The following is a 15,112-nucleotide window of genomic DNA, read 5'->3' as shown; positions in this document are numbered from 1 at the left end:
AAAAGCAATTACCGTTATTACTGTTTTTTTTTTGTATCAGTTAACTACTTCCCCTTCTGTTTATCGAATCAAAGCATCAAAACTATGAAATTTTAATTAACATGAAGTGATGTAACTTTGGTTTAGGTTATATCACTTTCACCAACGAAACGCTTTCACTGAAAAGAGTTAATTTAAAAAAAGAAGAGATAAGCTCAAGATATCAACAATTTATTTCATCAGTATATTTGCGTAGCATAATTTCTTTATACTATGAAAATTAATGCAAAGATATGCTGTTGAAACTTGATTCTAGATAGAGGGGCTAATCTCCACAACTCGACGTCTTAAACCGGACATCGTATGCGCGTGAGTGGGATCGAGCTACGAGCATCATCCCAGCTCTTCCACGAACTCTGCCAAGCTCTTCGGATTACCAAATCGCCTAGAGCAGGGGCTCCCAAACTTAATTTGTCTACTGCCCACTTTGAGAATAAATTATTTTTAGTGCCCCCATGTTTTCTTGCTACTTAAAAACCACTATAGCGAGAGCTCAATCGGTGTCTAAGATTCCTTCTAAATGAAATTACAAATCGCCTCACAAGCCTCTACACAACGCCCCTTTTTTTCTGGGTCTCTAGCCATCCCCCTTTAGGCCTGCAGCGCCCACGAGGAGGCGTTATCGCCCACTTTGGGTAAGTTTGGTCTAGAGTAGTGACCTCGGTGACCCGGTGAATTGAGCATCTATCTCATCATATTTCTATGTAGGCCCAGCACAAAAGATTTTCCGTTAAACCTAAATACAGTGAGAGATTGCACAAACTACGATTCTCATCCGTTGTCTATTTAGTCGCAACAGCTGTCAGGTTACTTGCGGTGTTAGTGCCAAAAACTCCCGCTCTAGCCTACCAATAAGTCTATACATTGAAACCAATAAGCTTGCTTCACCTTGTTTGCCATAGGGTGAGTGACTTCGCAATACCTTGATTTGTTTAAATAGTAATAGCATAATGGATTCAGAGCCATCGTTTTATATTTGAACCCATACGAACCAAAGTGTCGCGGCGGCGTCATTGCCCTTAGATCCACTACGTCCCTTCATCCACTATGTTATTAATCGTCCACACCCTCATCAACACGTAGAGACACTCGTGAATAATACCTGCTATATGTTGTTACAGACCTATTAGATCAGTTTGCGGTGCGAAAAGTGTTTTTTTCTAAACGAAGAGTCTTGTAGTTTGAGCTCCAGAGACCTATTGTCCTCATTCTTAAACCTAAGCATGCGGCTTGTAGTTAAGCTTGGAGATATAATGAAGTAATGTATAGAATTAATTATGGTTCAGTGGGAGGCAATTTTTATACGTTATTGTGAGATTTTTAATGTCTTTCGGGGATTCTACATTGTAAAAACGATTTTTGTTTAATTCTATAGGATTGGTGGAGAGTACTGCTTGTTGTGGGTAGCCTCTAGCCACCACAGATTCTCCTACTTCCGAGCATGTTAATAATCCAGCTTATCACCGTTATACTCACGAAATATGTTGTAAGTGAATTTTCGATGCAGAAGACTAATAGGATCTATCGATTTATTAAGTTCTAGGGTGAGGAGAGAGCTACTGAGACGTTAATTAACACAAAGATTAATTAGCACACCGATTTATTGGTTACACTGCAGTGGCAGCCGAAGTACGACCAGTGTGCTTAGTGCGTGTTTTTTAACGTTCTCGATAGCGTAAAAGTTAACTCCAATGTGTATGGAGTTGGAACGATTGCTTACGTTTGCCGCTAAGGGCGCTGTTCCAACTGCGTACAAATTTGAGTTAACTTTTACGCTATCGAGAACGTTAAAAAACTCGCACTAAGCACGCTGTACACGTTTACATATAAAACACTAATCCACTACCGTAAACATTTAGTCTGTTCACAAAAACAACAACGGTCAATTACTATGTTTTCATTTATTAATTCACGAACGTAGGTTCGTATACTGACTGACAGCTCGCTCCTTGTTACTTTTATTTACTTCACAACGTAAATGCCAACACCCACCTCACGACACGAATTCAAAAACTCTAAATAAATTAGATTAGTGGCAACCTTACCCTTCATGGTTGAATAGGTGACTAATTCTAGAAATAGGTTGAACAGTAGGACTAACACATGCAGGTACACAACATTAAATATCGTGCTGTTATATTATTATCTCTGTACTGAACCCTAAAATTCTGATACCGTCAAACCGCTGACTAGACGGTCGGAGGTAGAGACTTTAGAGGAGACTGTTCTCCAGTCAGTAGAGACTAGTAGAGAGTGAACTGTCTTAGAGTACTGGTGCGGCTGCCGAGATTGCTCTGAGAGTTACGTATACCATCCATCACTACATAGTATAAAACAAAGTCGCTTTCTTTGTCCCTATATCTGTCTGTCCCTATGTATGCTTAAATCTTTAAAATTACTCAACGGATTTTGATGCGGTTTTTTTTAATAGATAGAGTGATTGAAGAGGAAGTTTTATATTTATAATAACATCCATTAAATAGTGGAGAAATCAATAATGAATTACAGTTTCCGAAGCTAAGCGAGGGCGGGTCGCTATATTGTATAAATCAAATAAAATTATCCTAAAAGTTTCCTTTCATAAAACGATCTCACAGTAAACTCCCCTAACAATATGTTAACAGTACATTAAAATAAAAAAGGGCAATTAAAAAAGTTTTTTTTTTTAAATAACGTTACGTGCAGAAATGTGTTCGTTAATAAGTTCGATTAAAAAGCGGAACTCGCTTCACACCGACGAGGTTGATCATGAATTTTTATAAGTTGGAGATTGTTCGATGGAACCTACCAAGCGTGGAGACCATTGTACACCTTGTGAACTTCGTGAACACCATTATTCATTTTAGAAACCACTCTTAAGTACGAGTATTTGAAATTAAAAGGCAGAAAATTAAGATGAAGAACCGAATATTTCTCAGTATATGACTTGTTTATTTATTTAGTTGTATCAACAAACTGATAATCATTAAAACACATTGACAAAATGACAAGAAGTATGTGACAGTTTTTACTACATGTTAAAATTTTCAAATTAATCTGACGTCGCGAAGTTGGTGAAAATTGCGTTGAGAAATTCCATTACATAGGTAAACAATATATTATTATGTATAATGGTTCTATCAAATCAAACTAATATAACGGTTGTAAAAACAAATAGTCTATATTTCTGGAAGCAATAACAAAATATAATGTGAGTAAGAATGAAGAATATTACTTGTGCATATTAACACTCAACGAATGCCTCGGTTACCGTCTTCACCGAGTGAGTCTCTTGCGACGAAGGGCTAGGCGAGTAAATTAACCCATAGACACAGCCCACTGAGTATCTCGCTGGATCTTCTCGGTAGGTCGCGTTTCCGATCCGGTGGTAGATTCTGCGGAGTACTGCTCTTGCTAGGGCCAGTATTAGCAACACCTCCGGTTTGAGCCCCAAGAGCTCACCTACACGCTAGGGTAACGATGATATAGCCTCTCAAGGCTAACAGCATAGGAGCATAGGTAGGATGAAAAAAAAACGAATGCTGTCACGGTCAAGTCACTTTTCTTTCAGATTTATTGCCACGGCCACAATCAGCAGCGCTACGAAAACGGCCTTTTGACTTGAGCTAAGTAGCGGTATTCACCTTACAGTATCTATGGGTATAGAAACCACGTCAGTGGGCCGGTTAATATATTCAATATAAGCAAACACATAACGCATTCAAAAGCAACTCTAAAATTCGGTTACACTTCTGAGATATGCTGTAAATAATTATAATTTATCTATAACAGAGCGCAATCATAAATCTAACGGTACCAGTCACGCTAGCCGGAATGAGGGTACGTTCTGCGATTACTTTAATTATTAGTTATCTGAACTTTCATTGGCTAATTGCGATATTGAAATAGTTCATATATTAGGCGCGGGGGGGTATTACTAAGGTATTATTAAAGTGATTAGACAATGTGCGTAATCACAACCATCATAAAATAAGATGACACTTTAAAAAACTTGCTAAGCATTCATACGTTATCTCACGACCTATGCAAGCGTAGTGTTCTGCATGCACATAGAATCTCTCCAGGTCATGCAATCCCGTTCAGGATAGCCATCAGAGCACCGTGATACGTGAGGAATATTGACCTTCACGATTTTACCATAAGAGAAGCAGACGAAATTTACAAATCGCCAATTTCATTAACCAACCCTAATACGAGTATGTTCAGTGTATCGAATATTGTACGTGCAGCCCTGTTTCATTCACCCATTGACTTTCTCGCCGAATCTTCTCAGTTGGTCGGGAATCCGATGCGGTGGTAGATTCTGCGAATCATTATTCTTGCTAAGGCTTGGGTTAAGAAATTCTCTCAGATTGAGCCCGTGAATTCCATCTGCGCGAAACTGGAATAATCCTCTAGGTTACCAGCGAATATGTAGGGAAAACATGTATTCAAAGTATTATATATTCAAAGGATAATATTTTCAGTATAAGCCACAAAATATTAACACACAACAAAAAGCATAAAACAAAAATAAACACAACAGTTTTGTTTATTAAGATTGACAAAATAAAAAGTTTTGATACCTATTATATAAACTTTTGTATATAATATGCACGAAACAATCTAAATACGTATATTCATTTGTAAAAAATAACAGGTCCTATCATAACATTGTACGCAATAAATATTTTAAAGCAAGATACAGTACAACTCATAAGCAGATAATATACTTTAAGAATTCAGATGAATGCGGCCTACTGTGAATATATTTACTACTAGCGACCCGCCCTCGCTTCGCTTCGGAAACATTAAATTTTATTATTGATAGCTGAGTCCCGCGGCTATTGTCGTACCGCGGGTGATGACGCGGGGCGAATCCAGTCTAAAAAATTTAGCCTAAGTTACTCTTTATATCATCAGCTACCTATCAGTGAAAGTCTCGTCAAAATCGGTCCAGCCGTTCCAGAGATTAGCCGGAACAAACAGACAGACAGACAAAAATTATAAAAAATACTATTTTGGCGTATGTACCGTATCTATATTCATATGCATGTAGTAAAAAGCTATTATTTCAATATTACAAACAGACACTCCAATTTCATTTATATGTATAGATGAGTTACTATGTTAGTACGTCTTTGAAGAATGTATAAAACTCTTTTTATCGTCTTCTAGTCGTCGTGGCCTAAAGGATAAGACGTCCGGTGCATTAATGTTGAGCGATGCAACTGTGTTCGAATCCCAGGGGGGTACAAATTTTTCTAATGAAATACGTACTTAACAAAGGTTCACGATTGACTTCCACGGTGAAGGAATAACATCGTGTAATAAATTATAATATGCGTAATTACTGGTGGTAGGACCTCTTGTGAGTCCTCACGGTACCACCCCCCTGACTATTTCTGCCATGAAGCAGTAATGCGTTTCGGTTTGAAGGGTGGGGCAGCCGTACTGAGACCTTAGAACCCATATCTCAAGATGGGTGGCGGCATTTACGTTGTAGATGACTATGAGCTCCGGTAACCACTTAACACCAGGTGGGCTTTCAGCTCGTCCACTCATCTATACAATTTTTTATTTATTTATTATTTATTCACTAATTCTAGAACATTTCATCAAATATATTTGAAGCTATGAAAATGTAAGCGGTTGCCCAATTTATAAATAGCTTTGGTGAAATTAATACCATTAGTTTCATTTATAGTTTAACGCTTATGAAACTTAAATAAAGCAATGAATGGACAATTGAATATGACGGCCACCTGTTTGAGCTGTATGCGGAATTCAGTGGAAATTAAATTCCTACACATAAGTTTTTCCAATTTTGTGGTTTTTTTTTCCATACCTGTGCTGATAGCCTTGAGAGGCTATATCAGCGTTACCCTAGCGTGTAGGCTAGCTCTCGGGGCTCAAAGCGGAGATGTTGCTAGCAGTGGCCCTAGCAAAAGCAGCTGCTTCGCGAATTAATCTATCACTGGATCGGAAACGCGATCCACTGAGAAGACCCGGCGAGAAACTCAGCGGGCTGATGCATGGGTTAAATTGCACATCGAACTCGTTATTAAGTTCGATGAGTACGATTATCGGGATCCCTAAGCCTACTCCTAGTGTTAGACCTGAAGGCAACTAGTGCAACAGTTATTAGATCTGATGGATCCGTAAGGACGTGTCTAGGGCGTCGACGGAGATTGACTCCTGCGTGAGCAGGATTCGGGTAGTAGTTAGCGGCGGCAACAATAAGGCGATTATCATGACGCATAGCCTTATCGAAGTACCGTTCCGACGCTGACTTCATGGGTATTCGGATCGATTCAAAGCCAAAGCTGTCGTGTAAGTCGACATTCCTTACGAACCACGGAGCTCCGATGACGTAGAAGAACTACTGGGGTAAAAAACAACGTCTTTTGAAGTCGTTTAAAAAAAACAAAGGTTTACATTTGTGAAATCGCCGTGGCCTAAAGGAAAAAACTCACGGTGAATTCGTATATGCCCACGCGATTGTGCCGGTGTTCGATTCCCGTAGAAAGGTGCAAATATTTCTGATGGAAATACGTACTCAATAAATTCCACGGTGAAAGAACAAATTGTGCAATAAAAATCAAACCCACAAATATTGTAATTTATATAATTACTGGTGGTAGGACGTCTTATGAGCCCGCACGGGTAGGTATCACCACCCTACCTGTTTCTGCTATAAAGCAGTAATGCGTTTCGGTTTGAAGGGTAGGGCAGCCGTTGTAACTGAGACCTTATAACTCATATCTCAAGGTAGCCGTGGGACACTTAACACCAAGTTGACTGAACATGCCCAGCCAAGTGAGTAATCGAAAGGTTACTGAACTATTTTACTGTACCTGTGCCATCAATAAAGAAATACAATAACAAAATGTAAAGATTACAAAATAGCATTTGGAAGAGGAAAAACTTTAAAGAAGTATTTTGATACTGGATTTCACGGTAGCACGTTATCCAACTAAATAACAGTAACTAACAGTTATGGCCATCAACAGGTTGATTAGAACTCTAAAACGGGTCGTTATCAGTATTTGGAGTACCGGTTTTATCACGAAACCAGAATCTCAATGAAGCATTCAGTTCAATGGTATTTAAGGAAGATAATTCAACGTCACGCATCGATAATCACTTAAAAATTCAAACCAGTGTCTGATCAAAGTAGAATATCAAATGATTTTATGAATGTAAATTAATGTGACTCGGAAAACACAATGAAATAAGATAAATAACAATTTAACGGTCGTCTGGTGTAGTGGTAAGTGACATGGTCACTACACAAGGGGGTCGCGGGTTCGAATCCCGCCAAGGGAAGATATTTGTATGATAAATATAAAATGTCTTTCCAGGGTTATGGGTGTATATTAAATATATGTATGTGTATAATAAAAATATTATATTTATTTCCGTTATCTGGTACTTGTAACACAAGTTCTTTACGAACTTAGCACGGGACCAGTTAACGTGGCGTGATTGTTAGTAAATATTTATTTATTTATTAAATACGAACGACTATAAAACAATCTTAATACTTTTTAATCTTGTTTATATCCTGTTATGAAATGAATTTTCGATAATACATAATAAAATATACCGAAAATAAAATTTCATATTTGATGTTTTTACGTAGAAGTTGAACTGAGATAAATATTTAATTGAATACAGATTTTGCTACTAACGTAACATTTAATACTGTGAGATTATTTCCCAGTAGATAATAAAAAGCTTTGTAGTGAAAACGCTTTTTTCCACGTATAATATTGTTGTAACAGTATTATCATGAGCATTTTATTAAAGAATTACTTGGACACACTCATAGGCTCAAGTACTTTGTAACTTTAATATGTACCTACTACGTAGTACGTAGTATTGAAATTGAACCGCAAAAAATAGATTGCATTAAAAGGCTTTCTTTGGATTACTTTGGAGACTTTGGATTACTTCTATAACAGTTTAAAAGCAGATTAATTAGCCAACTTATGAGCATGTTTTTGATAATACGCTAAATTTTAAATTATACAAGAAACTTACCTTGAAAGTGACTGCCAAAAATTTAAGTACACACAAACTGACGCACGTTCAATAACTCATAAAAATTCACTTTATCGCTTCAAACACGATAAAAAATCACCTTGCCAGTACTAAAACGAAGAATCTCCATAATTCGCAACATTTCACAAATCACATTTAACTCTCAAAACGTTGAAAGCTGGCAAAAGCTGTATCGATAAAAGTTTCCTTACACACCACCGCGTACAGTAATGGTTCACATTAAAAGTTTTCTCACACACTTCTGAAGTCGAACGAATGGACACAAATAAATTGAAAAATAGATGTTTTTAAATTTAGAAATATGTTCTTCGATTTAAACTACTTATTTATGTACAAGGAGCGTGAACGCGTGAGGTATGTAGCAAGAAACGACAACGAGGAGGGCAGGGACCTCCGAAGAGTGCGCTGGCGTCGACTGGCAAGCCGCTAAGCACGAGTACCGTTGTATTAAGAGTGGGAGCGAGGTCGGGCCAGCTTTGACATTACTAAGTTATTTTCTTACTTCACATCGTAGTCATATCTTTGTTCTTGTTGGCATAGTTCTTTAACAAAAGCGTTCGCTTCTGACTAATGTCGCGGTCGCAGATTGTATTCATGATAACAAGTTGATGTTAAAACATTTTCTTGTGAGCGTCACGTTCTTGAGTCATTTTGTTATTTGATTTTATTATTAAGCTCTGTAAGAAATACTATATTTGTTTACTGTTGTTTGTATGAGTTTATTAAATACTAGCGACCCGCCCTCGCTTCGCTTCGGAAACATTAAAACCCACATGAAATCAAAAAAAAAAAATTTAAAAAAATTTAAAAAAGTAGCCTATGTTCATCAGGGACAATGTCGGCTTCTAATGGAAAAAGAATTTTTCAAATCGGTCCAGTAGTTTCGGAGCCTATTCGAAACAAACAAACAAACAAATCTTTCCTCTTTATAATATTAGTATAGAAGTATAGAGTATAGATCATTAAGTAATTAACTCGAATATGCTTTCCCAGAACTATCACAAGATGCACGAAACACGTCCATGTCTTGAGACGCTACTCGCGCTATTTAGCATACGGTATCCTAGGTTTTTTTTATTGCTTAGATGGGTGGACGAGCTCACAGCCCACCTGGTGTTAAGTGGTTACTCGAGCCCGTAGACATCTAAAACGTAAGTGCGCCACCCACCTTGAGATATAAGTTCTAAGGTATCAGTATAGTTACAACCGAAACGCACTACTGCTTCACGGTGGAAATAGGCAGGGTGGTGGTACCCATCCGTGCGGACTCACAAGAGGTCCTACCACCAGTAATACCTTACGATACTGTTCCTTAACTCTCCAGTACCAACTATAATACCACGTTAATACATAAAAAGATACGACAAGACAGACATCAAAATAAAAAATCATCTTCAACTATAAGGGTATTCATCGAATCAAACATTTTATGTACAAAAAGCGGCACCTAAAATAACATCAAATCGAACTTTTCAATTGGCACTGCAATCAACTACGTTTGATTTACGTTTAGACTGCAAATTTATTTGAATAAATCGCAAGCCGGCGAAGCACACTAAAGCCCGTAACTCGCATTAAAATTAGTTTCATTTAATCTAACGAGGCATTCAACGAGTCTATCCGAGTCGTTGAGATTTACATGATAAAAACATTCGAACAGAAACAGGGAGAGAGCCTCCAAACTAAAACTAAGGAAAATTCATTCAAAAAGTCAGGAGCCTGATGTCGACCTCCTCTATAAGTCTCCTGAAGAATTAGCGTCGATTTACTTGCAGCGCCGCCCAAATCTACCAACTTCTCGGATACTGTACTCCAAAGTGACTCTTGAATAAAACAATAAGATAAAAAGATCACGGAACTATCATTTGGAGTAGGTACGAAACTTTTTACCGTATTCGTTTTCTTTCAGAATGTAACATAGGGTTGTTTATTTTATGTAAAATATTTGCATTGCTAAGAATGTTTTTTTTTTTTTTTGTTCACATAGTAGGTAGACGAGTATACAACCCATTGAATAGTAAGTAGTTACACTTTCTCTCATGTACATCACTCATGCCGGTGTTGCTGAGGACTCTCTTTGTCCTCTTGTTAATTTTGAATTATATTTTGATATAACTTAAATTAATAACGAATAATCGCGCGAGTGAGAAAACGTTATAAAATTAGTTTAAATTATTGCTGTTACCAAATATAATTGCTATATATAAATATAATTGATGCTAATTTGGAATCATTCTGAAGGCTTCTCCGCAACAACCTTTACACTGAATACAGTTCGTCTTTTACGTCACTTAACGGATTCCCAATGCGACAAAGTTCGTAGCCGTACCATACAAATAAGTTTACTCTTTCTAAGAAAGATCGAGACCTGATTGATGATGAAACAAACTTGAGGATATCAGTAACTTACTGAAAGATCTAAAGCCCTTTTTTAGTAATCGAATGCATATTTTCTAATTTCTGTTAACTTTGCTCGTTGATCGTCCTTGATGCGATGTTGCATTTAATTTTCCATGCTAGCTTCAATTTGACATACGAAGTTTAACGTGAAATTATATTTTAGAATTGATAAATCAACAATATTAAATAAATTTTCGATTTGAGAAACGTTTCTTAATCGCCTTCTGAGTTTCCGATAATCTGGTAAGCGTTTACCGGAACCCATTAAGAACGTAACGTAGATACCGCCACACTCATTCTTGAATATAATATGAGGTCAAAATCTGAATTTAATTGAAGCCTATTCATTACAGAATGATGGCAGCAGGAGCTCAATACCTACTACCAGCGCCGGCACTATGATAAAAATCACTTAAAATGTCATAAAACTCATTTTACCTTACAACCACCGCAATCAGAATCATTTTAAAAATTCGCTCACAACAGGTCTTTGAATAAATACATTTGAACGTATAAATTGTTAAACTTTTCCCAATTGAAAATTGGAATCAAATGCAGTGCCTGTCGAAAGTTCGAGATTAAACTAATTGATTATCAATATTTCATTGCTTATGAAACTTTTAAATAAAATGCGTTATGAGGGTCCACAATCCTTGTTAAAATCTTTGTAACCTCTTTATAGATTGAAAAAATTTAAGAAACAGTATAAAACAAATTAAAATACCCTAACAAGCCTCATTCTCTACATCAACTTAGTCTTACTTCAATCATAAACCACGTCCCAGTAGGCTCAGGATTCGACACAATAAAAAATCACAAGAAAGCTGCCAGTAGCACTTGTTGTAATCCATCTCATTTGGTAAGTTTTTGATTAAAAATCTGTTGCTTGAGAATATATTAAAAAAGAGTTGTATAAAACAATAGGCGTTGATAAATTGTTTTAATTTTTTTTATTACCAGCTTTTAAATAAAAAAACTTTAATTACGAATATTTTGAGTTAAGTTAAAAAGTCTCAGCAATGAAGCACAACACCTTATCCAATAAAACCACAATAATAATTCAAATATATCAAATAAATCAGGTCCATCAAGATAAATTTTCGCGACTTTAACATAAAATTATTAAAATGAAGAAACTAAGCAACTATAAAATAAAATTTTAGAAGCCCACATAGTTTTAAATGACTTCCACTGACGTTGACTCCAATAATCACAATCTATCAGAAATTGGTATTGCGGCACCATTCATCTACAAATCTACTCAAAAAAACAGAATTTTGATACTTGCGGCCTTGAATCAGTATATAAAAAGACTACGTGACGACTAAATAAATTCGATTATAGAGAATCCTTGCTAAAATTTAAATCATTATCGTAAATTGCTATCTCGGACTTTGCAATGAAGATTTCCAATATTATTCAGTTATTTGTTGATTTTATTTCCCAGAAAGAGGTTACGCCGTAGAATATCGAAGTGTAGTATTTTGTATAATAACTAACCTAGTCCTTGGCAAAATTTTCAATTCAAAAAGCCCTGATGACCCTGTAATAACTAATGATTCGCAGTAAAAATGGATAGTAAAATTTTAGATCTGCTTAGACCAAAAGTTAGTCTGTTTATTAAGAGAAAAAGGAACGTAAAGCAAAATTACAAGAGCGGAAAATGAGGTTTCACTTTTCTTAATTAAAGGAAATACAGTCAATGACCTATCCAGAATTACTGCTTTCGAATAAAACTTGTTTTAAGTAATGCGCTCTCTCAAGGAAAAGTGACTTCATATACCACCTAATTAGTACGTACGGTATGTGTAAATTTCTGTTGAAGGAACCACGCATTATCATTACCTTTTTCTAGAAGATCGAAATATTACGTAGGTAAATATTTTATATGGATTTGATTCATTTGCCAATTCCTGAACTAGGTCTGCCTTTATTTATAACTTCTCATTGAAACTGGGCGTCACCATCGTGTTTTTGTTTATAAAATATTTCAAAGTTGAAGGTAGAACCATTATCATATCGTCTGTCGTCGTGTGTTTGGATGTCATAGCCACTTTACTTAGAGGATATTAGCAAAGCACATGGCAACAGTTTATTTCTTATCCATGGAAACGATACAAAAACTACTTTAAATACGTCAAAAGGAATCCGTATTTAATTAATTTATTAATTCGTAATTATTATTAATTAGTTCTATACGACCGGCCCGTCCAAATGTTCGTAAGAGCCTTAGACACGTCCTTACGGATCCATCAGATCCAATAACCTTTGCATTAGACGCCTTCAGCTCTAACACTAGGAGCAGGCTTAGGGACCTCGGTAACCGTACTCGTCAAACTCGACAAAGAGTTCGCCGTGCAACCTAACCCATGAATCAGCTCGCTGAGTTTCTCGCCGGATCTTCTCAGCGGGTCGCGATTCCGATCCGGTAGTAGATTCATTCGCGAAGCAGCTACTCTTGAGCTGTTAGGTCTCCTTCGGAGGCGCTCGGATAGCTGTTAGCAAATCCTACCCCTCCTGGCTGAGCTCGGCTGGCTCGCCCACCTGTCCTGGTGAAACTGGAAAGGCCTCCGGGCCACCAGTAATACTTCAAACATAAAAAAAGAAAAAAATGTTCGTAAGAGAATATCTAGTGATATATTTGTTTTGATAGAAAGATACCGTTTGGCCTTGGGGGCTTACGGCTTGACTGGGATGGGTGTACGAGCAGGGGGTGGGCGGCTTGGCTCTATCCCTAGCATTACTGAAGTCCATGGGTGACGGTAACCATTCACCATTAGGTGGGCCCTATGCTCGTCTGACTACAAGGGTAATAAAAAAAACGAGCTCGAGAGCTCACCCCTGACGAGAAAGCTTCCTAACAACTGCCAGAGCGCTCCGAAGGCCTAAAGGCGCAAAGCTAGCAGATCATGATCAGCTGATAGACCGTCCTGCCGGTAATTTTCTTGTATAAATTCAGTGCTGTCATACAGTTGAAACAGATAATAGTTAGTTTTTATATGCTAATAAAGACTTAAAAATTTTTTATATTTATAATATTAAGATCTATATTATTGATACTATAGCCACATTTCGGCTTTTCCTTTGTGGGACATAATTTGTATTATCACATAATTTATACGTAATTAATAATAATTTAATTAATAATATTAATATTATTTTATTTTATAATTTGTACATATAAACGTAAAAGTAAAGTATATAATATACATATGTATAACTAGTCAGGTCATAAGTATTGTCACACAGTAAAAGTTTTTCTTTTAGAATGCTGGCCACAAAAAAGCTTATTGAATTCGAATTTCGAATTGTTCATGAAAATAAAAATGTATACTTTTAGAATTTTACTCATTTTTAAATATGGAGTGGACGCTTAAAGAAGACCGTGTTGCAGTTATTGCGTTGCATCGTTGCGGTTACGCGCCAATTCAAATTTTTAACATACTGAAAATTTTTAATATAACCAAAAGATTCGTTTATCGTACCATCTACAAGACTCTAGTGTAGATGACAGGTCAAGAAGTGGTCGCCCTCGGTCTGTTAGGACTCCAGCAGTAATAAAAGCTGTGAAGGCGCGAATTCAAAGAAATCCCAAACGTAAGTAGAAACTGTTGGCCCTTCAGATGGGGTTAAGCAGAACCACGGTGAAAAGGGTGTTAAATGAAGACTTAGGGCTTCGGGCATATCGAAGAAAAACAGGACATCGTTTGAATGCTCGTCTAATGGACCTGAGACTTAAGAGATGCCGCGCTTTGTTGAAGCGGTACGCCGGAAAAAAATATCGGGAAATTCTTTTTTTGGATGAAAAAATTTTTACCGAGCTACTACAAACAAAATGATAAGGTGTACGCACACAGTAGTGAAGAAGCGAGCAACCGTATTCCGCGTGTCCAACGAGGTCATTTTCCATCCTCGCTCATGGTATGGTTGGGAGTTTCTTATTGGGGCTTAACAGAGGTACATTTTTGTGAGAAAGGTGTAAAAACGAATGCAGTTGTGTATCAAAATACAGTCCTGACGAACCTTGTGGAACCTGTTTCTCATACCATGTTCAATAACAGGCACTGGGTATTCCAACAAGATTCGGCGCCAGCTTATAGAGCGAAGAATACACAAGACTGGCTGGCGGCGCGTGAAATCGACTTCATCCGGCACGAAGACTGGCCCTCCTCCAGTCCAGATTTGAATCCGTTAGATTACAAGATATGACAACACTTGGAGGAAAAGGCGTGCTCAAAGCCTCATCCCAATTTGGAGTCACTCAAGACATCCTTTATTAAGGCAGCCGCCGATATTGACATGGACCTCGTTCGTGCTGCGATAGACGACTGGCTGCGCAGATTGAAGGCCTGTATTCAAAATCACGGAGGTCATTTTGAATAAACTTTAGTGTCATAAGAATCTTTGTTTTGCTAAGTTCATTTTGGTGACAGAATTTATGACCTGACTAGATATAAAGAGTTTTAGTTCCAGATTTTTATATCTAAATCATATGCATCTATAATTATGTATTCCTTTTTAGAAGTAACTATTGATATTATGAAATAGCCATAAGAATAGAGTAAAGGGGATTAGTAATATAGAATAACATCACTAAAAATAATATATTTTATATCCTTTTTTTAAT

At 37.0% G+C, this 15,112-nt stretch overlaps 1 protein-coding gene across 1 annotated transcript in view; it reads right to left on the bottom strand.

The window, feature by feature from the left end:
• The window catches only part of LOC114239930 (uncharacterized), an 87,389-nt gene extending 78,900 nt beyond the window's left edge, over positions 1 to 8,489 (bottom strand). Inside the window, exon 1 of the mRNA XM_028170361.2 lies at positions 8,065 to 8,489. The gene's annotated coding sequence lies outside the window, so the exon portion shown is untranslated. The remainder of the gene's footprint in view (positions 1 to 8,064) is intronic.
• Between the last annotated feature and the right edge of the window lie 6,623 nt (positions 8,490 to 15,112).

Source organism: Bombyx mandarina, chromosome 06, assembly GCF_030267445.1.
Source record: "Bombyx mandarina strain Sakado chromosome 06, ASM3026744v2".
NCBI classification, from domain to species: domain Eukaryota; kingdom Metazoa; phylum Arthropoda; class Insecta; order Lepidoptera; family Bombycidae; genus Bombyx; species Bombyx mandarina.
Note: the sequence above shows the minus strand (reverse complement) of the source record. Positions and strands in the feature narration are given on the sequence as shown.